Here is a 24801-nt window from a genome sequence, read left to right on the forward strand (position 1 = left end):
TTTAAATTCTAGTAAATCCAAAACTCGTCTGAAATTCATGAAACTTGGCATGCTATCATGGAGCGGCATCAACATGCCGTGATGAAAATTTTGTCCCATTTGGGGCAGGTTTGGGTATAAGCTTCTCACAAACCAGAGCTTCTCACAACAAGCATGATGGTTTCGATAGGGAACGTACAACCTTTGGGGACGGGACGATATCCATTGCCTCTTATTGATTTCAAAAAATTTCTAGTGTCAACATATAACAACAGGAGTGTTGTGTTTAATCTTGGAATTTTTCGGGGTTCGTTTGGCCTTTTTTATACATTAACTGGGTTTTCTAGGAATTTTATGTGCATAATTCAAATTTGAACTACAAGCACATGCTCCAATCTACCAAAGTTGGTTGAAAAATCTCATGTGTGTCCTTGGGTGAATTTCTAGGTCCCATGCAAGAGATGGGAATAAATTTCAAACACCAGCGCACTGTTGATTGCCGGCAAAACGTTGAGATACCTGGTTTTAAAATTCTAGTAAATCCAAAACTCGTCTGAAATTCATGAAACTTGGCATGCTATCATGGAGCGGCGTCAACATGCCGTGGTGAAAATTTTGTCCCATTTGGGGCAGGTTTTAGTATAAGCTTCTCACAAACCATAGCTTCTCACAACAAGCATGATGGTTTCGATAGGGAACGTACCACCTTTGGGGACGGGACGATATCCGTTGCCTCTTATTGCTTTCAAAAAATTTCTAGTGTCAACATAGAACAACAGGAGTGTTGTGTTTAATCTTGGAATTTTTCGAGGTTCGTTTGTTCTTTTTTATACATTAACTGGGTTTTCTAGGCATTTTATGTGCATAATTCAAATTTGAACTACAAGCACATGCTCCAATGCACCAAAGTTGGTTGAAAAATCACAGGTGTGTCCTAGGGTGAATTTTTAGGTCCCATGCAAGAGATGGGAATGAAATTCAAACACCATGGCACTATTGATTGCCGGAAAAATGTTGAGATGCCTGGTTTTTAAATTCTTGTAAATCCAAAACTTGTCTGAAATTCATGAAACTTGGCATGCTATCATGGAGCAGCATCAACATGCCGTGGTAAAAAAATTGTCCCATTTGGAGCAGGTTCGGGTATAAGCTTCTCACAACAAGCATGATGGTTTTGATAGGGAACATACCACCTTTGGGGACGGGACGATGTCTGTTTCCTTTTATTGCTTTCAAAAAATTTCTAGTGTCAACATAGAACAACAGGAGTGTTGTGTTTAATCTTGGAATTTCGGGGTTCGTTTGGCCTTTTTACAGATTAACTGGGTTTTCTAAGCATTTTATGTGCATAACTCAAATTTGAACTACAAGCACAGGCTCCAATGCACTAAAGTTGGTTGAAAAATCACATGTGTGTCCTTGGGTGAATTTCTAGGTCCCATGCAAGAGATGGGAATGAACTTCAAACACCAGGCACTGTTGATTGCGGGCAAAACATTGAGATGCCTGGTTTTTAAATTCTAGTGAATCCAAAACTCGTCTGAAATTCATGAAACTTGGCATGCTATCATGGAGCGGCATCAACATGCCGTGGTAAAAAATTTGTCCCATTTGGGCCAGGTTCGGGTATAAGCTTCTCACAGCAAGCATGATGGTTTCGATAGGGAGCGTCCCACCTTTGGGGACAAAATGATATCCATTGCCTCTTATTGCTTTCAAAAAATTTCTAGTGTCAACATAGAACAACAGGAGTGTTGTGTCAATTTTTGTGATTTTTCAGGGTTCGTTTGGACATTTTTAGGCATTAACTGGGTTTTCTAGTCATTTTATGTGCATAATTAAAATTTGAACTACAAGCACATGCTACAATGCACTAAGGTTGGTTGAAAAATCTAATCTGTGTCCTTGGGTGAATTTCTAGGTCGCATGCAAGAGATGGGAATGAAATTCAAACACCAGGGCACTGTTGATTGCTGGCAAAACATTGATATGCCTGGTTTTTAAATTCTAGTAAATCTGAAACTCATCTGAAATTCATGAAACTTGGCATGCTATCATGGAGCGGCATCAACATGATGTGTTAAAAAATTTGTCCCATTTGGGGCAGGTTTGGGTATATGCTTCTCACAAACTAGAGATTCTCACAACAAGCATGATGGTTTCGGTGGGGAACATCCCACCTTTGGGGACAAAACGATATCCATTGCCTCTTATTGCTTTCAAAAAATTTCTCGTGTCAACATAGAACAACAGGAGTTTTGTGTCAATTTTTGGGATTTTTGGGGGTTTGTTTGGACATTTTTATGCATTAACTGAGTTTTCAATGCATTTATGTGCATAATTCAAAGTTGAACTACATGCACATGCTCCAGTGCATATATATTGGTTGAAAAATCAAATCTGTGTCCTTGGGTGAATGCTTAGGTCCCATGCAAGAAATGAGAATGAATTTCAAACACCAGGGCACCATTGATTGCCGGCAAAACATTGAGATGCCTGGTTTTTAAATTCTAGTAAAATCCAAAACTCGTCTGAAATTCATGAAACTTGGCATGCTATCATGGAATGGCACCCGACATGCTGTGGCATTTTTCGTGTCCATTTTGGGAGAAGGTGCACTTGAATAATGACAGCCAACAAAGGCATTTTGAAAAAATAGCTGCCACTTTAATATCTCAAACATTTGTATAATTTAAACCGTGTGCATTCTGTTAACCATTCACGTGACGCCACATGTCTTGGTTTTAATGGTTGTGGGAGGTGCCGTGCGGACAACTGCTTGACCTTGACTGAATGGGAGGCATGCGAGCACAGTCCTTTCTGGCCTGTTCCTTGTAATGAGCACAGTCCACTCCTGGACCCTTGGGTTCCTTGTAATGATGTTATTAGTTGAGTCAGGAATGGTCTTGAACGAACCTGCGATGCTAGCTGAGGTGATGACGTCGCACCGATCAATGAGTTCCTCCACCGCGTCATCATTCAGATCGGGGCAAGAATAACAGGGTCATTCCTGGCCTGTTCCCTCCATGGAGAAGACGATAGAACACTGGCAGAAGGAAGGGTGAAGGCAAATGGAGGAGGGAGGAAGAGCTAGCATGCAGAAGTAGTTCCAAATCGATAGGGGAAGGCGAAGAGTCAGTGGACGATTGCCACGGTACACTAAGAGGCGCCTGGGGAGCGAACGGTTGTCATAGAGGTCACACACTGACGACAAGGGCCGAGTGAACCACATGCGTATATCGCACACACCTTGATCTGGCTGACCGTTTCTTTTGTTTGTCCTCATCACAAACAGTTCATCCGAGTGAACCATATGATGTGTATCGCACATGCCTTCATCTGGCTTCTCGTTTATTTTGTTCCTCCTCATCGCAAACAGTTAATTGAACTGAACCGTATGCCCTTCATCGCACACACAACTAAAATATGAACCGTGTTTGATGCATCCGTCATCACAAACGTTTTATACATTTTTGACGGTTTTCATACACCACCGTTTGTGATTATTGCATCGCACACAGTTTATCGAAGGGTCTATGATCATAGTGTCGCATTAGCAGCATCCTGTAGTAGTGATGGCTGGATAGTGGAGGTCGAGCTTCAGGCGGCAGCCGCACTAAGCTTTGCTCCTCGACCCTGCTGTCTCGGTGTGCCGCCGCATCGCGCTCCTCTGTCTGCTGGGTGGAGGTCACCACGCGGCTAATTAATTAAGGTATTCTTTTCGTGAGTGGCTTAATTAAGGTATTCAATTCCTAAGGATAGTGTTGTACTAGTACTTTGTGTGTAAATTAACTACCATTAATTTTTGTCATTGCACGTCTTGATAACAACATGGAGCACCCTCAGTAATTATGAAAATAAAACCTTGTGATTTATGCACGCATCTTTGGGCAGTAGTTAATCTGTGTATTAATGTCGTTGTTTTGTTTTTAATTACCATTCGTGTGGTGCAGATGGAACAATCTCGATTGATGAAGAATCAGAAAACCGCAGATTTTATCAGTGGCATGACAGAGTTCATGAATTTGGGTGAAAGTACAAAGAGGAGAATTGGTGATGGGAATTACATCCTGTGTCCATGTACAGATTGTGCCAATACAGAGTCACACGTAGTTGCAGATGTCCAGTTGCACTTAGTCTCTAGGGGATTCATGGATGGATATACACGTTGGACCGGACACGGTGAAGAGGAGGTCATGGATGAAGATACCCAGGGCAGCGAGATGCCAAACCCCGATCAGTGTCACATGGATGTTGAATCTAACATCGGGGTAGAGGCGTCAAGCTACCAATGGAACACCGGAAAGCTGAAACACCCACTGGAAAACCAAGGCCTCGATGCAGATGACGACGATCTTGATATGCCAGATTTTGCTACTATGATTGCAGATTTCCAGGGCCCAAAAAAGGATATGATTGGGTACAAGGATCTGCCGACCATTAATGCGGACTCCAAGAAAGAATTGTATCCAGGTTGCAAAAAAAAATTCCAAGTTGAGTGCCACCCTGGCGCTTCTCGGATTTAAAGAAGAAAATGGTCTATCAAACAAGGGCTTCATAGAGATGTTAGGTCTTTTCAAAGAAATTCTTCCGGAAGATAATGTGCTCCCCAGAAGCACGAATGAAGCGAAGAAAATTGTTTGCCCATTGGAACTTGAAGTACAGAATATACATGCTTGTGCGAATGATTGTATATTGTACAGTGGTGAGTACAAAGATTTGCGTGCATGTCCCACATGCAAGCATGCATGATACAAGCGCGGGAGAGCAAAGGACAAGTACAAATTGGATGACGAGATCAAGATAGGAATCCCGTTCAAGGTTTTTTGGTACTTGCCTTTAATTCCAAGGTTGAGGCGTTTGTTTGCAAAGCCTAGAGAGGCAAAGAGGTTGCGGTGGCATCATGATGAGCGAATTGCGGATAAGTTTATGAGGCACCCGAAAGATGGGGCTTAGTGGGAATTAATCAACAAGTTTGAAAATTTTGCCAAGGATCCTAGAAGTATAAGGCTCGGAGAGTGTATTGACGGGATGAATCCTTTTGGCGATATGAGCACCAATCACAGCACATGGCCGGTGCTTCTGTGCATATATAACCTAGCTCCTTGGTTGTGTATGAAGAAAAAATACATTATTATGTCAATGATTATCCAAGGCCCGAAGCAACCTGGAAATGACATCAAATTTACTTTCAGCTACTAGTAGAAGAACTGCTGACAGTGTGGATAGATGCGCCTGCTATAAAATGTTATGATGCTTACAGAAAGGAGATTTTCGATCTACATGTGATGCTGGTGCACACCATTCAAGATATGCCGGCATTAGGCAACACGTCGGGGCAGAAAACAAAGGGAGATATAGGGTGTGTCACATGCATGGATAGGACAACTAGCAGAAGACTTCCCAACTCGCACAAAACCATGTATTTGTGTCATTGTAGGTTCTTATGGAAAAATCACCCATATCGAAAGATGAAAGCTGAATTTGATGGTACAGCAGAGGCAGGTGTGGGCCCAAGACCCTATGAAGGGGAGGTGGTTCACAACATGGCTAAAAAAGTTAATGTTGTGCTTGGCAAGAACCAACCTTTGATGGTGAAACAAACACCCAAGGGTCAAGTGTTTAAGAAAAAAAATCAGTGTTCTGGAAATTACCTTACTAGGAGATTCTACGCGTACGTCACTACATCGATGCCATGCACGTAGAGAAGAACATATGTGAAAGCATCCTTGGTACTCTGCTCAAGATTAAAGGTAAAAGAAAGGATGGTGACGGTTCACGGCTCGATATGCTTGCTGGTCAATCAAAATGCAAGAGTGAAGCAGAAGATGATGACAAATTCATCAAAGGTCGCCAGAGTTACAATTTTAGTACAAAAGAAGCAACACAGTTCTGCACCTATTTGTTGTCAGTTAAGACACCCTCTTCCTACTGCGCAAACATTAGAAGTCTCATGGATGTGAGCTCAAGTAAAATGAAGTTGGGACACATGAAGTCACATGATTGCCATGTAATGTTGACACAAATCCTATCGGTGGCCATCAGGAATCTGATGGACAAAGATATAAGAAACACACTCATTGACCTCTGTGATTTCTTCAACCAACTATGGCAGAAAGTTGTAGATCCTGAAGAGTTGGATCATATGCAAGATTATATTGCAAGAATATTGTCCAACCTAGAAATGTTTTTTCCCACCGTCATTCTTTGATGTCATGGTCCATCTCACTGTGCACCTTGTCGACGAGATAAAGTATTGTGGTCCTATGTTTCTTGACAACATGTATCCCTTCGAGCGGTTCATGGGAATACTGAAGCGCTTTTTTCGGAACCAAAACCATCCAGAGGCAAGCATCCTACAAGCTTATACCACAGAGGAGGTGGTTGATTTTTGCATCGAATACATGAAACAAAGACATGTAGGTTTTCCCCTCTCTCACCACGAGGGAAGGCTGAAAGGTAAGTCGGTCCTTGCTGGCACGCAAATGGCTGCACCTGGAGAATTGGCAGAGAAAGCCCATTTGACGGTACTGCTTAACAGCCCAGTTCTCAGTGCTTATACCTAAGAACACTTGGCGGATATACGACAAAGTGTCTTACCAATGGTGCCTTTATCAGATGTGGAGATGAAGGAGCATAGTAAGAACTACGCCAAATGGCTGAAGAATCATTTGGCACAAGGATCCATCGATGACATTGCTACGTGGTTGGCACAAGAGCCATCACCTATGGTGTTGATGTACCAAGCATATGACACAAATGGATACACATTCTACACTAAGGAACATGATCAGAAGACCTCATATCAGAACAACTCTGTTCGAATAGAATGCATGACTATAAATGAAGCTGATAAAAGGGTATACTATGGAACCATCAAAGAGATTTGGGATCTTGACTATGTGAAAGTTAAGGTGGCATTATTCGGATGCGCATGGATCCCTCTTGGTCAGGTAAGGATTGATGAGTACAAGAAGACCTGTGTTAACAAGACAACGATGGCATATCACGCGGACCCATTTATTCTTGCCAGCGATGCTACCCAGATTTTCTTTGTGGAAGACCCCTTGCATAAGAATTGCCATGTAGTGATGCATGGGAAGAGAAGGGTATTGGGTGTCGACGATGTTGCCGATGAGGAAGAGTACGAGGAATTTGATGAGTTGCCAGCCAAGGGATCATGCACCCGTGTAACAGAGAAACGTAAAATCATCATAAAACCCAAGTTCATTCGGGGTCAACGTAATGATCCCAGTTCCCCCATGTACATGGGAATTAAGCCATAAGACTAGTCTTTATGCCTACCCTGCAACTTAATTCGTTCAATTTAGAAGTGTCACGTGTACTAAATTTGTGAGTTATGCCCGGGTTTCTTTTGATGTAAGAACCGTTAATATGTTGACCTTAATATGTTGTCATCTCAGGCAATGAATATGAACTGTTTTTTGGTATTATTATTATATCATGGAGGTAGCACACTCAATTGATCTCACTACAGTATGTGTGAACAAAAATATGCAATCTGGTTTGTGAATAGCACACGGTTCATTGATGAAAGCCATGTGCCGACCAAACCCCGCCCACGATCTGAGTCATGCTTTCTGATTGGCCAAAACCCAAACCCCACAGATCATACGTCTGCACCGTTGGATGCTCCCAGATCGAACGACGATCCTCATCCCTTTCGACATCACATGCAGTTCCGGTTGTAATTTTATTTTTATGTACAGAATGCACGTTAATCTCAAAAAATGTCTTAAAAATAGCTAACGATACCTGAAATGCGCCAGAAAATCAAACCCGTGGTATAATGGTGATCGCGTACCATGGAAATTTTTATGAGGCCAAACGATGAAGTCACCAGCCACATGAGTTTGAATTTAAATGTCTCCTTTTGGAAACCATGATCCTTCATGTGAGATGCTCCAGTTTGGAAGGAGTGGTCATCAAAACTTGTGCCAAACTTTACCAATTTTTTCCATGGGGTCGTGAGAGCACGCCACGGGCACACATCGATTTTAATGATGTCCGAACTCCATCTAAATTTCCTGTAATTAAAATACCAACTAGGCCTACGCCAGTGGCCGCACCTCACAGATGAAATGTTTGAAACTTCTCCCCGCTTCTCAAACAAATGGATGAAAACTCACAAAGCGACGCACAAATGATCTATACACCTTCTTTGCTAGGCTGATAGTAAGGGGTATCATATCTAGTAATATCATGCATGCCAACTAGGCAATTTTGATGAGCTGTCATAGAATTAAATGAAGGCTAAGTATCATATCATGAAACCGTATCATAATAAATGCTATGCTACTATGTGTCATGCATGACAATAAATAAAGTACTACATATGATACTACTCTATGATACTATGCATTAGACTAGCCACAGTAGGAGTAACTTCAGCAGTAACATCGAGTCCAACTCAACAAATTTGCTTATGTGGCAATGAGTTAAGGAGGAGAGAGGTAGTTTGAGTAACTTAGCTAGTTACTGTAACATCGCATGTCCCAATGCAATATGGGTCTATAACCTAATAAATGAGGCTTTGCATGTTACCATACTTATGTTACTACCCACTATGAAAGGTAGTAACATAGTCTAGGGATATGTGTATGTTACTAGTGTATGCTACTATCCATTGTGGCTAGTCTTAGAGTTAGTACAATAGAGTGACATAAGCAGGCTATAAGTAATAGAATACTATATATGTGCTTATTAGTTGGAGGAAAGAGAAGAGGAGAGAGAAGAGAAGCGGGCTCTTGGTTAGTAGAGCCAGCTGCAACACGAGACCCAAGACACTTTGTGAGGATGTAAGGTGGGCCAACTATTGATAAACTAGTACGTATTTAAAACTTCTTATTGTACATGCCCACTGGTTGTCTTATGGTCCAAAAAATCCACAAAAAGTTTCACTGCATTTGGGCTCCGTTTGGTATTGATTACCTGCGATGTAAAAACATGCAAAAAACATCAACTGGCACTTGGCACTATGTCAATAGGTTAGTACCAAAAAAGATATAAAATGACTATAAAATGATTACAAAACATCCAAGATTGATAATATAACAACATGGAACAATAAAAAATTATAGATACGTTGGAGACGTATCACACATCATGTCTTGACCATATCACATCACAACATACCTTGCAAAAACAAGTTAGATGTCCTCTACTTTGTTGTTGCAAGTTTTACGTGGCTGCTACGGGCAACTAGCAACCGTTCTTACCTATGCAAAACCATAACTGTGATTATCAAGTTTGTTGTTTTAACCTTCTTCAAGGACCGTCCATAGTCAAATTTGATTCAACTAAAGTAGTAGAAACAGACACCCACCAACCACCTTTATGCAAAACAAGTTGCATGTCAGTCGGTGGAACCGGTCTCATGTGTGTGGACATGTAAGGATGTTGGTGGTAAGCAGTATGACCATCACCGCACACAACTCTTTTGTGTTCTACTCGTGCATATCATCTACGCATAGACCTGGCTCAGATGCCACTGTTGGGGAACGTTGCATGGAAAACAAAAAAATTTCTATGCACACGCAAGATCTATCCATGGAGATGCATATCTATGAGAGGGGAGAGTATGTCTACATACCCTCGTAGACCATTTAGCGGAAGCGTTTATCAACGCGGTTGATGTAGTCATACACCATCACGATCCGGCCGATCAAGGCACCTCCGCGTTTAGCACACGATCAGCTTGATGACGTCCTCGCCTTGTTGATCCAGCAAGATGGTTGAAGTAGTAGATGATTTCTGTCAACACAATGGCATGGTGACGGTGGTGTTGCAACTATCTCCGCAGGGCTTCGCCGAGCACTACGAAAATTATGACCGAGGATGAACTAGAGGGAGAGGGGCGCCGCACACGGCTAGGGAATCGTGGTGTGTGTTGCCCCTCTCCCTCCTCACACATATATAGGTGGAGGGGGAGGGGAGGCTGACCTAGGGCGCCTGCCCTGGCCATGCCCCCTTCCATATTTGTGCATGAGGGAAGGAAAGGGGGGTTGGCTGCCTTAGGGCACCTCCCCTTTCCTTCCCTCCCGCCTTGGTGCGTGGGAAGGGGGTGGAGGGGCGCGCCAGCCCCCTTGTGGTCTGGTGTGCTTGCCCCCCTTTGGCCCATAAGGCCCACCACTTACCAGTGGCCTCCCAGAACCCCTTCCGGTACTCTGATGAATACCCGGTACATCCCGAAACCTTTCCGGTGACCAAATAGCATCGTCCTATAGATCAATCTTTACCTCCAGACCATCACGGATCTCCTCGTCATGTCTGTGACCTCATCCAGGACTCTGAACAACATTCGGTCACCAACTTACATAACTCATATAGTACTATATCGTCAACGAACGTTAAGCATGCGGACCCTATGGGCTCGAGAATGATGTAGACATGATCGAGACACCTCTCCGGTCAATAACCAATAGCGGGACCTGGATGCCCATATTGGTTCCTACATATTCTACGAAGATTTTTATCGGTCGAACCTTTATGACAACATACGTAATTCCCTTTGCCTGTCGGTATGTTACTTGCCCGAGATTCGATCGTAGGTATCTTCATACCTAGTTCAATCTCGTTACTGGGAAGTCTCTTTACTCGTTCTATAATGCATCATCTCGTAACTAACTCCTTAGTCACTTTTCTTGCAAGCTTCTTTTGATGTGCATTACCGAGAGGGCCCAGAGATACCTCTCCGATACACGGAGTGACAAATCCCAATCTCGATCCATGCCAACTCGATAGACACCTTTGGAGATACCTGTAGAGCATCTTTATGATCACCGAGTAACATTGTGACGTTTGATAACACACAAGGCATTCCTTTGGTGTCTGGAAGTTGCATTATCTCATGGTCAAAGGAATATGTATTTGACATTAAGAAAGCAGTAGCAACTGAACGATCATATGCTAAGCTAATGGATGGGTCTTGTCCATCACATCATTCTCCTAATGTTGTCATCCCGTTATCAAGTGACAACTCATGTCCATGGTTAGGAAACCTTAACCCTCTTTGATCAACGAGCTACTCTACTAAAGGCTCACTAGGGACACGTACCCACACATGTATTTAAGTTTCTGGTCAATACAATTCTAGCATGAATAACAAACCTTTATCATGAATAAGGAAATATAATAATATCAACTTTATTATTGCCTCTAGGGCATATTTCCATCACGTTTGGGATATTCAAGATATCAGAAACAATTTTATAGGGACAACTATATGCATCATGGCTCCCTATTCCCGACGGTTTTTGGGTCATGTGGGAAGGACCCCCCTATGCACACACTGACTTGGCGACGGTTTAAAATGCCATCGCAGAAAGGGGTTAAAAATCATTTGTATATCAGCTCACTGTACTAGTGTACCTTTGTCGAGTTCCTAATCTTCAGAGTTGCATTTAATTCTTTCCATAAGATCCCATCTGAATTCAATAGGTTTCTTCGTAAAGGAACCAGTTGAAGAAGAATCGAGCATGGTTTGATCATTATGAGAAAGCTGAGCATAATTTTTTTATAGATAATTTCTCTTGAGAGCTCACGATTGGCGCATGTGTACATCACGTACTTAAGCCTCCCCCAAGCTTGAGGGATACTTTCTCCTTCACGAGGCTAAAAATTATATATGTGTACATCATATATAATTCCGATCACGATGAACCAGATGCATAGGATAAACTTCTGATGAAATTCCAATCTCAATCGGTTCCAATCCCATGTTCCAATATCATCACATAGCCTATACCATGTCAATGCATTTCCCTTCAAAGATAAATGGAAAACCTTCTTCTTAACTTCATCTCCAGGTAGACCTACAAGCTTAAATAATTCACAAAATTCATGCACATAGATTAGATACATATCAGGATGTATTGTTCCATCTCCTGCATAATAGCACTCGCGCTTGAGATCTTCTAATGGACGCTTGTGAGCGTCAAGTAGATGACCTTCACGCAGGGAAAGCATAATGGGCCACAAGCCCGCTCTCGCAATACATAGCTCACTCTAGTGAGGAGTTTTCTTTTGTTTGTTCGGTTTTTCAGTCTATTTTATTAAAAAAATCATTGTTTATATTTTAGGGCTTTATGCATATAAGAACCCATAAAAGAATAAAAAAATCATCATTTATTAGAAAATTTTAGTATGTCACTAGTACAGCGACGTGCTATACAAACGGTTTTTAACCTCTTTCTGCGAAGACATTTGGAACCGTCACCAAGTGAGTGTGGGCGATAGAGGGGTCCTTCCCACACGACCTAGAAACCGCCGGCGATAGGCCCTACTGGGACACCAAATGAGCTCGTGTGCGATCGGGCGAGGCATCGAAAGCCAATCATTTCCGTAGGTATGTACACCCCACACGGTGAATCCTAGAAAAACATTTTCGTAGGTATGTATATCACACACAGTTCTTTGTGTGGAAACGTTTGTGCAAGGTGGTCTAACGCAAATAGTTCGCTACCGGAAGCCGTGTGTGATTGTTAGTTGATCGAACACGCCTACTTTCTAGAAACCGTGCGGGTTGTTTGAGTTCATCGCCCACGCTGTTGTCTAAGTAACCGTCTGCAATAGAAAACCCCAATAACTAGGGTAATTAGCCTATTATTGATAATCCATGTACTAATCAAATTGATATTTCTTATAAAACACACCAGATATTTCATATTTGTATAACACCAACTAGGATTTCATAATCGAATTACATCAGATAGCTTCGGCACTCAGTTACGCCATTACACAATAGCACCAAGTTTCACATGCAGCATCAAAAACCTTTGGAAAGTAGCATCATACACGGTAAATAGACAGATGAATCTCATTTGGGAAACTACAGAAGCAGAAGGCAAATATTGAGCCTTCAGTGATGTTGAATGTCCTTGCAACTTTAGGCCGGTGTCTATGGATAATTGCCCGCCCAACCTTCATCCTCTTCAGCAAGACTTCAATATTGTACTGTGGGTGTTGAATGAATACCTTCCTCGCCTCTTGACCATGCAGGTGGTTTGAGAGGTAATCATAGGTGAACTGCTTTGAAAAGTACTGAAAACAAAATTATGCATAAATCGTTGTTATAAATTTTGAAATGGCGCAAGGGGTAAAAACAAGGTAAAAGAGTTAGCACCATCCTATAGTTGACTGATGTCTTCTTCATTGTGCAAACAAAGATCTTGCTGTTATTCGTCGCAAGTTTCTTCATCCGAACAATCTTTCTGAGTTTCTTGACTTGACTGATATTCATGGACATCTCATTTCCCATATGCAAAATGAGTCGAACAGTGGGTCTAAGCCTCTGACAGCAAGACCTACATGTGCAAGACCAAATTGTAAGAAACCTAAATATTAGAATGGTTCATGCAACTGCACAATAATGTGCTATTAGCCAAAGGACCCTGCTTGAACAAACCTCGATGGTAAACTGCAATGTCTCTCATTGTTTCCCTGCAACACACATAAGGAAGATCTTGATCAGGTTAACTAAGAGTTGCCATACTATCAGTAGAATATGTATTGAGTACAGCCAAATTCGATTTGTGTCACATGCATAACAATACAAAATTGTACCCACAGCAAATGAAAATCAAATTGCAGAACTGAACCAAACAGTTAAATGGACAGCAGACCAAATGAACCAAAATAGTTAACTGAGCACGACATTGCAGAATAGAAACATGTTCTAGAAGATAAGACAGTAAATAAAACAAAGATGCTTGAGAATAGTACTACGAAATGTAGCAATTGTTGGACCAAAGTGTTAACTGAACATTACATTTCAGAGGATCAAACTATTAACTGAACATCAGATTTCATATTAACATTACAGAGGACAAATCACTAGAAGGCACTGGCGGTGGCCTCGAGAAAACAGCATGAACTGTATTTTAAAGTAGACAACGTGTGGCGGTGTCAACGGTGGCCTCGAAGACGAGGTGCTCCTCCAAGATCTGGCGGTCGAAACTCATGGCAGTCATAGCAACCTCGTGCGCGCCTGCGGCCGCATGCTACTGAGCTCCACGTTATACTGCGTGCAAAATGGTTGTGGGCGGCGCTTAATTGGAGGAGGGGGCAGTGATTTCGGTGGAAGGTGTCGCACCGTCGGTCGGGGCATGTGGGACGGGAAAGGAGGAGGATGGTGTGGGTGGGGTGTGGATTACCTGACCATATCAATGAGGCCGCGCAGCAAGAAGAAGGGTCGGCGGCGAGGAGGCCGCGCAGCAAGAAGCGGGGTCGCTGGCGAGGAGGCGGCGCTGCAAGAAGAAGGATCGCCAGCGAGGAGGCGGCGCTGCAAGAAAAAGGGTAGCCGGCAAGGAGGCGCCGCTGCAAGAAGAAGGGTCGCCGGCGAGGAGGTTGAGCTGCCAGTAAGCAGCAGTGAAGGTTTGAACTGGGAAAGCAAGGAGGAACAGTGGAAATGTGGCTTTTGGTGGGAGGGAGGGGCGGGGAGATAGATATTTCCGCGGTGGCAAAAAAATTTCGCTTGGTGCCGCGAGAAACTGGCGCGCAAGTGTGGTTCAAGCGGGGGCGATGGACTGTAGACGACGAAGCTTCCCGCGTAAGCCAGACAAGATGGTGCACCAAGATGTTTTATATAGCATCCCACACGATTCTTTCTAGTAAGCTGTTTGTGGTATACCTGATTTTTTCATTATGTTTTGAAAGACAAAATGGTGTTACGGAGGGAAAGTATGGTGTTTGAATTGCTAGAACATTTACGTACAATGAATATGCAACTAGTACATGAGTGTCGTGCTTAAATTTGGAATTATTCCGAATTCGTTTGTCATTTTTATGCATTAATTGAGTTTCTGGGCATTTAATGTGCATAATTCAAATTTAAACTACAAGCGCATGCTCCAATGCACCAAAGTTTGTTGAAAAATCACATGTGTGTCTTTGGGTGAATTTATAGGTCGCATCCAAGAAATGAGAATGAGATTCAAACATGTGGGTGTCGTGGCTCGGCCGGAAAGATTGAGAAACTTCGTTTTTAAATTCCTATAAATCCAAAAACACGCCTGAAAATCAGGAAACTTGGCATGATATCATGACATGGCACCAACATGCTGTGGAATATTTTTTGGCTGAATTGGGACAAGCTTTGGTGTAAGCTTCTTGCAAACCGGAGCTTCCCTCAAAAGGGCTCGTGGTTCCGAAAGAGGACGTGTCACCTTCGTGTGCGAAACGACATACGTACACTGCCTTCTCCCGGCTTAATTTTTTTACACAAGCAGATTAGACCAAATAGAAGTATCATGCTAAATTTTGAAATTATTCCGGATTCGTTTGGCCTTTTTATACATTAATTGAGTTTCTGCACATTTAATGTGCATAATTCAAATTTGAACTACAAGCACATACTCAGTGCATCAAAGTTGGTTGAAAAATCACATGTGTGTCCTTGGGTGAATTTCTAGGTCCCATGCAAGAAATGAGAATGAAATTCAAACATATGGGCATCGTGGCTCGGCTGAAAAGATTGAGAAACTTGATTTTTAATTCTTGTAAATCCAAAACACGCCTGAAAATCATAAAACTTGGCATGGTGTCATGACATGGCACAAACATGTTGCGGTAATTTTTTTGGCCGAATTGGGACTAGCTTTGGTGTAAGCTTCTTGCAAACCGGAGCTTCCCTCAAGAAGACTCGTAGTTTCAACAGGGAACTTGTCACCTCCGTGTGCGAAACAACATGCGTACACTGCCTTCTCCTGCCTTGATTTTTTTTACACAGGTAGATTAGACCAAATAGAAGTATGGTGCTAAAATTTAAAATTATTACGGGTTCGTTTGGCCTTTTTTATACATTAATTGAGTTTCTGCACATTTAATGTGCATAATTCAAATTTGAACTACAAGCACATGCTCCGGTGCATCAAAGTTGGTTGAAAAATCACATGTGTGTCCTTGGGTGAATTTCTAGGTCCCATGCAAGAAATGAAAATGAAATTCAAACATTTGGGCGTCGTGACTCGGCCGGAAAGATTGAGAAACTTGATTTTTAATTCCTGTAATCCAAAACACGCCTGAAAATCATGAAACTTGGCATGGTGTCATGACATGGCACCAACATGCTGCGGTAATTTTTTTGGCCGAATTGGGACAAGCTTTAGTGTAAGCTTCTTGCAAACCGGATTTTCCCTCAAGAAGGCTCGTGGTTCCGAGAGGGAACGTGGCACCTCCTTGTGTGAAATGACATACGCACACTGCCTTCTCCCGCCTTAATTTTTTTTACACAAACAGATTAGACCAAATAGAAGTATCGTGCTAAATTTTGGAATTATTCCAGGTTCGTTTGGCCTTTTTTATACCTTAATTGAGTTTCTACGTATTTAATGTGTATAATTCAAATTTGAACTACAAGCACATGCTCCAGTGCACGAAAGTCGGTTAAAAAATCACATGTGTGTCCTTGGGTGAATTTCTAGGTCTCATGCAAGAAATGAGAATGAAATTCAAACATCTGGGTGTGGTGGCTTGGCCGGAAAGATTGAGAAACTTGTTTTTTTAATTCCTGTAAATCCAAAACACGCCTGAAAATCATGAAACTTGGCATGGTATCATGACATGGCACCAACATGTTGTGGTAATTTTTCTGTCAGATTTGCGAAGACGCACACATTACCAATCAACAAAGTCATTTTGGAACAAGTGTTGTCACGTTACAAATCAAAAACACAAGTATTATTGAAACCGTGAGCGTTCTACTTACCAATTATGTGCCGCCACGCGTCTCTTTTTTATTGGCTAGGAGGTGTCGTGCGGGGTAGCTATTTGAGTACGGGAGGCATGAGATCAGACCCCTGCGCGTGCTCATCGGGTCTAGATCCCTTTGACCTCTACCCGCTGCGCACCTCCCTTCCAACGTCTCCATTAATGGCGCCCAAGCCCCTATTATACGACGTGCCTATATGTCTCACTGGACTGAGATTTAAGAGAGAAAAATGAAAATCTGAAAAGAAAGTTTTGCATGGTTCTTGATGTAAGATCCGACGGACCTATATAGAATTGACTGGACTTATAGCAAGCATGATGAATATAAGGATGATGACAATGGATAATAATTATCTTACATATTTAGGAACATAAGTAAAATCCCCGCAAAAAAGAAACATAATTAAAAAAAGCCACATGCGGCTACGCCCGAAATACACAAGGGAAAAAGAAGAAGGAAGACAACGATCTGGCTCGCTGATCTCTACTTTCTTGATGCGTTGCTGCAGACCGCGGGAACTAGTCTCCGCGGCAAGCGGCGATGAGCTCTTTCTTGTCCTCAAGATGCTGCTTGAGAGCATCCACGGATTCCTCCACCATCCTTTTGCGCTCGATGCGCAGCATGGCATTCTCGTCTATAAGTTTCTCGACAATGACGCCGGCCCTCTTCAACAAGGCAGTGGTCTCCTCCTGCTGCTCTGCCCTTCCGACTATCTTCGCCCTCAACAGGTCGCGCTCGGCCTGGAGCTTCGCATTGCTCTCATTTAGTTGTCGGATGACGCCGGCAAAAGAGGCTTTCATGTCGTCCTGCAACCTCGCCCAGTCGGAGATCTGATCCATCTGGCTATGGACGATCGCATGCATGCGCCTGTAGGAGTCCTCGCCTGCCCGCAAGACATTTTCCCAGGCTGCTGCGGCGCGGGAGGACATCTCTATTGCATTCACGACGCGGTGGGACATCTCTTCTGCTTTCGCGGCGCGGCCAGGCCAGTCTGCCGCATCGACGGCGCGGCGGGACCTGTGTGCTGCTTCGGCGGTGCATCGGGACCTCTGTGCTGCTATGGCCGTGCGGCGGGACATGCCGGCTGCGTTCGCGGCAAGGCGGGACATCTCTCGTGCTTTCGCTTCCATGCTCGCATTTTCCTGGTGGCAATCTCTCGACCCAGAACTCACGCTGGCCATGGCTAACGCAAGGGAACGATGATGAATGACTTGTTTGTTTTTGTGGATGGGGGTTGAGGAGGAATATGTAGTCATCTTGAAGTAGTAGTATTTATAACCGAGTAATAATACGCTCCTAAGTGGGAAACCGTTTAGGTTTCGATCGATGTAAACAGGTTTGCAATTTGGAATGTAACAGGACGCATGCTCAAAATTTACTGACGATTATAAGTGCGGCACTATTTTCGGAAGGCGTAACGTGGGCATGTACGCCTTCTCGGCCGCGTATGTGGCGTTTGCACCATATGGTGCACCGCAATAGGCAATGTCAGCACACGTCTTGTTCCAACAACCGTGCGCGCTCGTTATTACCATCTCGCGTGCTTCTTTTAATTAGAATGTGTGTGCCCGTCTAGTGCACACACGTTGATCTATTTAACTGTTTTAGTTTGTTGTGGCTAATCGCAAACAATTCATCTGTGTGGAGTGTATTCCATCAATCGCAGACACTTTGATCTGGCTGATCCGTTTCTGTTCTGTTGCCTAATCGCAAACAGTTAATCCTTCTGACGCGTATGCCCTCAATCGCACACACCTTTATCTAGTTGCACGTTTTTATTGTTTCTCCTCATCACAAACAGTTCATCCGAGTGAACCGTATGCTGTATATCGCACACGCCTTCATCTGGCTGCCTGTTTCTTTTGTTCCGCCTCATCGCAAACAGTTCATTGAACTGAATAGCATGCCCTGCATCGTGCACGCAAGTAAAATCTGAACCGTGTTTGATGGCTCCACCATCGTAAACGTTTTGCACCTTTTTTCGACTGTTCTTTTACACCACCGTTTACGATTATTGCGTCGCACACAGTTTTGTCGAAGAGTCTCTGATCATAGTGTCGCCTTAACAGCATCCTGCAGTAGTGTGTGTTGAAAAAAAGTTTAATCTATCTGTATTTTAAAAAGGACACTGTATAGTAAAAAAGTTCACTTGGTATTACAGATCGGTCATAATATATTAAGAAAATTTTAACGTATATTAAAATAATGTTCACTATGTATTAAATTATTCATCATTATTACAAAACTTTCCACCATATATTAAAAATTTCTTCAGTTTCTATTTTTAAATGTTGAAAGCATCCTACAGAAGATCTTCAACGTATATTAAAAATTTCAATTTTATTTGAAAAATAATCATAATATGTTTTAAAAAAACTAAAGTAAACTATAAAATTAAAAATATACAGGAAAAAACGGTTAGTAAATCCCAAAAAAGTTGAAAGAGAAAACCTAATAGAAAGTCGAAAGGCAAAATCATAGAAGAAAAAGAGAAAAAGGAAAGCAGCAGCAGCGACCGCGTACAGAACCCCCAGCTAGGCCGGGCCAACTCGCCCCACCGTGAGCGCAGTCTCGTCTATTTTGTGAAGCGGTGACGATTTATATCACCTTAAGCGAGATAAGTACCAGCTCTCGCTGAAGCCTTTTCTCCCCTCACGACGTATTGGGCTGGCCCATTGACATGCACATATATCTCTCCCTAATAATAAAGCACGGATTGGGTCTTCGGGTTCACCGTCGTGGCTTTTTTATAAAAAGGTCCCTGTGGTCTTTATGAATTAAACCCGCCGTCCATGTTTTATCTGAAAAAACGTTTCGTCTTTTTTCTAAAAAAAAACACTGTTTAGCACGCCTAAGCCTCAGCCCGCCGCCATCGCCCACGCAACGTTGCTCCTCCGCTCGCTTCCTCCCCGCCGGTGACGACATGATGTCTTCCGAGCCCGAGAAAGCGCCGCCCGCCCCCGAAGCGGGCGTCCCCGCAGACACCGTCAGCAATAAGCAACGGAAGAGGGACGCCAGGAAGGCCGAGAAGGCGGCCAAGTACGCGCAGGCGCAGCAGAAGCCCGCCGCCAAGGACCCCTCGCCGGAGCATGAGAAGAAGAAGCAGCAGCCCGACGCCGAGGACGACCCCTCGGCGGCCAACTACGGCGACGTCCTCCCCGGGGAGATCCTCCCTACGGCAGTCCCCGATGAACCGTGGGCGGAGATCGGCCGCCTCGACAAGGCCGCCGCCAGCTGCTCCGTGCTGGTCCGCGCGACGCCCAGGCAGTCTACCGTGGGTCCAAGACCAAGAATGTGGCCTTCCTGGAGCGGCGGCAGGGGATGAGGAGCACCGTGGCCGTGCAAAACGTGCTCGCCGGCAGCGCCCAGATGGAGCCCTTCGCCTTGTCCCTCCCCAAGGAGTCGATCGTCGTCGTGGAGGGCGCCGTCGCCCTCCTCGGCAAGCCCCTCAGATACACCACAGTGCGAGAGGTTTCGTTCTGCCGTAGCTGATCTTTGTCTGTCTGTTATTTTCTGATCCCCGTTTGATGGCTGGCAGGTGGAGAACTGGAGATTCAGGTGAGGAAGCTCTACTGCATCACCAGGGCCGACCCGAGGCTACCGATCAGCGCGCAGGATGCCGGCTGGAGTGCGGAGGAGTTTGCAAAAGCTGAAGCAGTATGTCAACCGCCTGTACAATCTGCATTTGCTTGCCTCCTCTTTGAATGCATGAAGGAGGAGGACACAGTTTTGTTGTTGCTCCAATTCTCCGATGATGATGATATCTGGGTTCAGCTGATGGGATCTTGTTGTTTTGCAGAAGGGAGTGCCACTTCCCTGCGTTGGTCAGGACACGCTTAGACTATCGAGTTATTGAGCCGGGAACACCGGCAGGTCAAGTCGTTTTCCGTATACAACATCAAGTTGAAAACGTTGGTATTTGTTCTTGCTTTTAGGACTGCTGCTATCAGTGATATATTCATGAATTGAGTTTGCAGAACTAAACATACCATGTTATGTAGTAATATGTTGTGTAGCTTAGATAAAATATTCTACTTGGACACTGAATTAAACGTATCTGATCTGGTGACCCCTTTGAGTCGTTGGGCCAAAGCGTGGCATTGGCTGGGCTACTGCGTGGGGATTTCAGTGATACTTTTGGGTGGTCGTTTAGGTGGAGTGTGCATGAGCAGGCACCATAGCAGCACTTAGTGCTGGACTGTCATTGCATTTGGTCGTAATGATGTGGATAGGCTCTTGCCTCTTCTTCTATAATATATGAATAATATGATACACATCCTTGTGCGTGTTCTAGAGAAAAAACTTTAGCCTCAGCCTGTAATTATTTCGCACCCGCAAAAAAAGCCTTTATTCAGCACCGTGCTGGTCTTTTAAGTTGTTTCTAGACACTGATCGATCCAGTGATCTTAATGTTATGCCTGCAATCTGATTACACTAATGATTAGATTGAGTTTTAACTTTATCATTCGGTGTTGAATATGTATTTGTCAAGCCAATGCATATGCTTTTACAAAAGCTGTTTTATGAAGGCTGCACGGATTTATTTTTTATGCATTTCTGCAGCATTTGATGCTTTTTTGTGTGCTGGTTAGTAAATATTTACCATTGTTGGATACTACAGAAATTCAGAGAATATTTGTCCTCAAAAGATATTGGGATCCACACTCCAAAGCTGATTTCAGGGTCAAGTGAAGGTGGAGCAGCAGTATTCAAACTTGAATATAAGAATGGCAAGTGTGCTTGTTTAGCACAAGCAGCTGGCTATCTGTGGTGGGTTCCGTCGTGTCTTAGAGGTTGGGGATGTGTTTAGAGCTGAAGATTCCAACACACATAGGCATCTGTGTGAGTTTGTTGGTTTGGACGCTGAAATGGAGATTATGAGGCACTACTTTGAGGTGAGCAGGTTTGGTAGAGTGCTCTTCATTTACAAACACTTTTTTTTGCGGAAATCTTCATTTACAAACACGACAATGGCTGAACTTGTTTCTTCAAACAGATTTGCGATATTGTGGATGGATTATTTGTAGAATTGTTCAGACACTTGAATGAAAATTGGAAGACGGAACTCGAGGCAATTAATAGGCAGTATCCATTTGAACGAGTGAAGGTAAAATATTTGTTGCTTCTTATTGCTTGGTGGTTCCAGTAATGTTACAATATCTGGGTTTTGTAGCTGAAATGGCGACTCACATTGTGTTTATTCCTGCAGTACCTAGAGGGTATCTTGAGGCTCAGTTACGAGGAAGGAATACAACTGTTGAAGGTACAAACATGTAGCTATTTCATTACCACCCTGATGTTTTTCTCTCATCATTTGAATTTTATACTGTTCTCGTGCAGTATATAACTGCTATTTTAACTCTACTGTACACAGCCTGATGTATGACATCATAATAAGAAAAGAAAAAGAATTAAGCATTGGTGATTTATTTGCTTGGCAGGAAGTTGGAACAGAAATTGAGCCTATGGCTGACCTTAACAGTAATTGTACCTAATTTTGTGCGTACGTTGTCATGCTTGGGGGGACACAGTGCAATCCATCGGACCCGTTGCAACGCACGGGCTCTTTTGCTAGTATTAGTAAAAAGAAGTGCGAGAAGAGGGATCGATCTCTGGTCTTCAGGTTCAACGCGCGCAGTTTTATCGTAAGACCAAGGGGTGCCACCTACCTGAGGCTACCCGAGCCGTTTTCTTCGAGATTTTTTCCTTTTACTTTAATTTATTTTCTTTTATTTCCTTCCCTTTTTTTTCTTCTCCGTTTTTCTTTGCTTTTCTTTATTCTCCTTTACTTTCTTTAATTTTGTTTCTTTTTCCCTTTTTATTATCTATTTTTCATTAATTTTTGCACTTTGTTTCTTTGTTTTTATTTCCTTTTTAATTTTGTTTATTTTTTTGTATTTTCGATTTTCTATGCTCTTTTGGTTATTATTCTACATTTTTTGTATATGTCAAAAATATTTTCAAATACATGTGTAACATTTTTTCTCTATTTTTTTATTTTTTTCTTATGCTTGTTTTAGTTTTCATTCTACATCTTTTTACATGTCAAACATATTTTTAATAAGTGATCAACATTTTTTTGTATAGACGTTCAACATTGTCCTAACACTTATTCAACATTTTCTAAATATTTGTTCAACATCTTAATACTTATTTATCAATTTTCAAATACATGTTCAACATTTTTCAAATACTCGTTCAATATTTTTTAATATTTATTCAACATTTTAAAAAACTTGCCCATCATTTCAAATACTTATTCAACATTTGCAAATACTTGTTCAGCATTTTTCAAATACTCTTTCAATTTTTTAATATTTATTCAACATTTGTCAAATACTTGCTCAAAATTTTCAAGTACTATTTCAACATTTCTTAATACTTATTAAAAAAAATTAAACTTTTGTTCAACATTTTTTAAATGTGTTTCTGAAGAGTGTTTTTTTATACATATGAAGAGTATTTTCAAATATAAAGAAATGTACAAAAATAAAGAAAAAAAAGAAAAGAAAACAAAAAAACATACCTTGGCATCCCGCGCGGCTGGGCCGGCCCATATGGGCTCCCGCCGACGCCAGGCTTCCGGGCATTTCCTATTTGGCGCTGCTGGCGCCGGGTTATAGCTGTTTCCGCAAACAGGCGCCTGCAGCGGCGCTACCTGGGCTCGGCCCAACTTCCATTATTCCTGTTTTTTAAACTCTATATAAAACTGCAAAAAAGCCACGCAGGCTAGGATTCGAACCTGCGGGGCGGGTTATCACGTATAACCAACTTGACGACTTCACCAGATCTGATAGCATACATCTTTTCGTCCATTTATTTGTTCTTCTTTTTCCTTTTCCTTTTGCTTTTTTCTCTATCCTTTTTTACTTTCATTTTTCGAAATTCCTAATTGTTTTCTTCAAATAGATGGACTTCTTCTCTAAATCCATGAACTGAATGTTTTGAAACTCGTGAAATTTTTTCAAATTGATGAGCCATTTTTAGAATAGGGGAACTTATTTTTCAAATTTGATAAACTTTTTAGAATTTTCTGAAGTTTTTCTTAAAATTGATGAACTTATTTTGCAAAATCGATGAACTTTTTTTCAAAATCGATGAACTTTTTCAATTTACATGAGCATGTTTTCAAAATCGATGAACTTTTTTCAATTTAGGTGAACTTTTCCCAAATTCGATGAACTTTTTTCAAATCGATGAACTTTTTTCAAAATCGATGAACTTATTTTGAATCCATGAACTATTTTTGAATACATGAACTTTTTCGAGTTGGTGAACTAATTTTTGAATATGCGAACGTTTTTTTTGCATGCTCATGAACTCCATCTGTAATATGTGAAGATATTTTCAAATAATTGGGAAATATAAACGCTACTGTGTAATGCGCAATAAATAGTGCGTCTACATTTCTACTCCCTCCGTTTCAAAATAGATGACTCAACTTTGTACTAAAGTTAGTACAAAGTTGGGTCATCTATTTTGGAGTATTCATTATAGCTTTCGCGCTGGGAATAGGCAATAGTAGTGAGCTGGTGCAGTGGCTAGCCTATCTGTGTGGAAGCGCGAGGTCACGAGATTAAATCTGAGTCGGGAGATAATTTTGCCGGTCATTTTCGCTTGTTGCGCGATCGTGGGCCGGCCCATCCAGCGGCTGCTGCGGGCACCACTTCTCTTACGGGGCGCTGAAGGCGCGCTATAGGAGCTCCCAGGCTTCCCCCCTGTGCGGCAAACAGTCTGCCTCACGCACAGGAGCGATTCTGATTGGGCTGGCCCATATATAGCGGAGGTAAATCGCAAAAACGAAGCGTCACTGCTGGGATCAAACTCGTGACGTCGCAATATAATAACATGTGCTGCTAGCCGCTACACCTTATGGCTCATTATGACAGATGATAACATGAATTTGAGTCGCTTTTAACTATAATGTGATATTCAGTCTTTTTTTAGACAATTTTGTCCTATTTTCTGGAGCTTACAGATTCTTTAGTTGTTTTGAACACATTTTAGAAAACAAGCACAATTTTTTGGAAAATGTGAACAACATTTTAAAAAATAATTTTAGAATTTCTACATATTTCAAAAATTTCTGAAGA

At 42.4% G+C, this 24801-nt stretch overlaps 1 pseudogene; it reads left to right on the forward strand.

Moving 5' to 3' along the window:
* The first annotated feature begins 19629 nt into the window (after window positions 1-19629).
* On the forward strand, window positions 19630-22203 carry LOC119357906 (annotated as a pseudogene).
* The last annotated feature ends 2598 nt before the right edge of the window (window positions 22204-24801 follow it).

This window comes from Triticum dicoccoides, chromosome 2A (genome assembly GCF_002162155.2).
Source record: "Triticum dicoccoides isolate Atlit2015 ecotype Zavitan chromosome 2A, WEW_v2.0, whole genome shotgun sequence".
NCBI lineage: Eukaryota > Viridiplantae > Streptophyta > Magnoliopsida > Poales > Poaceae > Triticum > Triticum dicoccoides.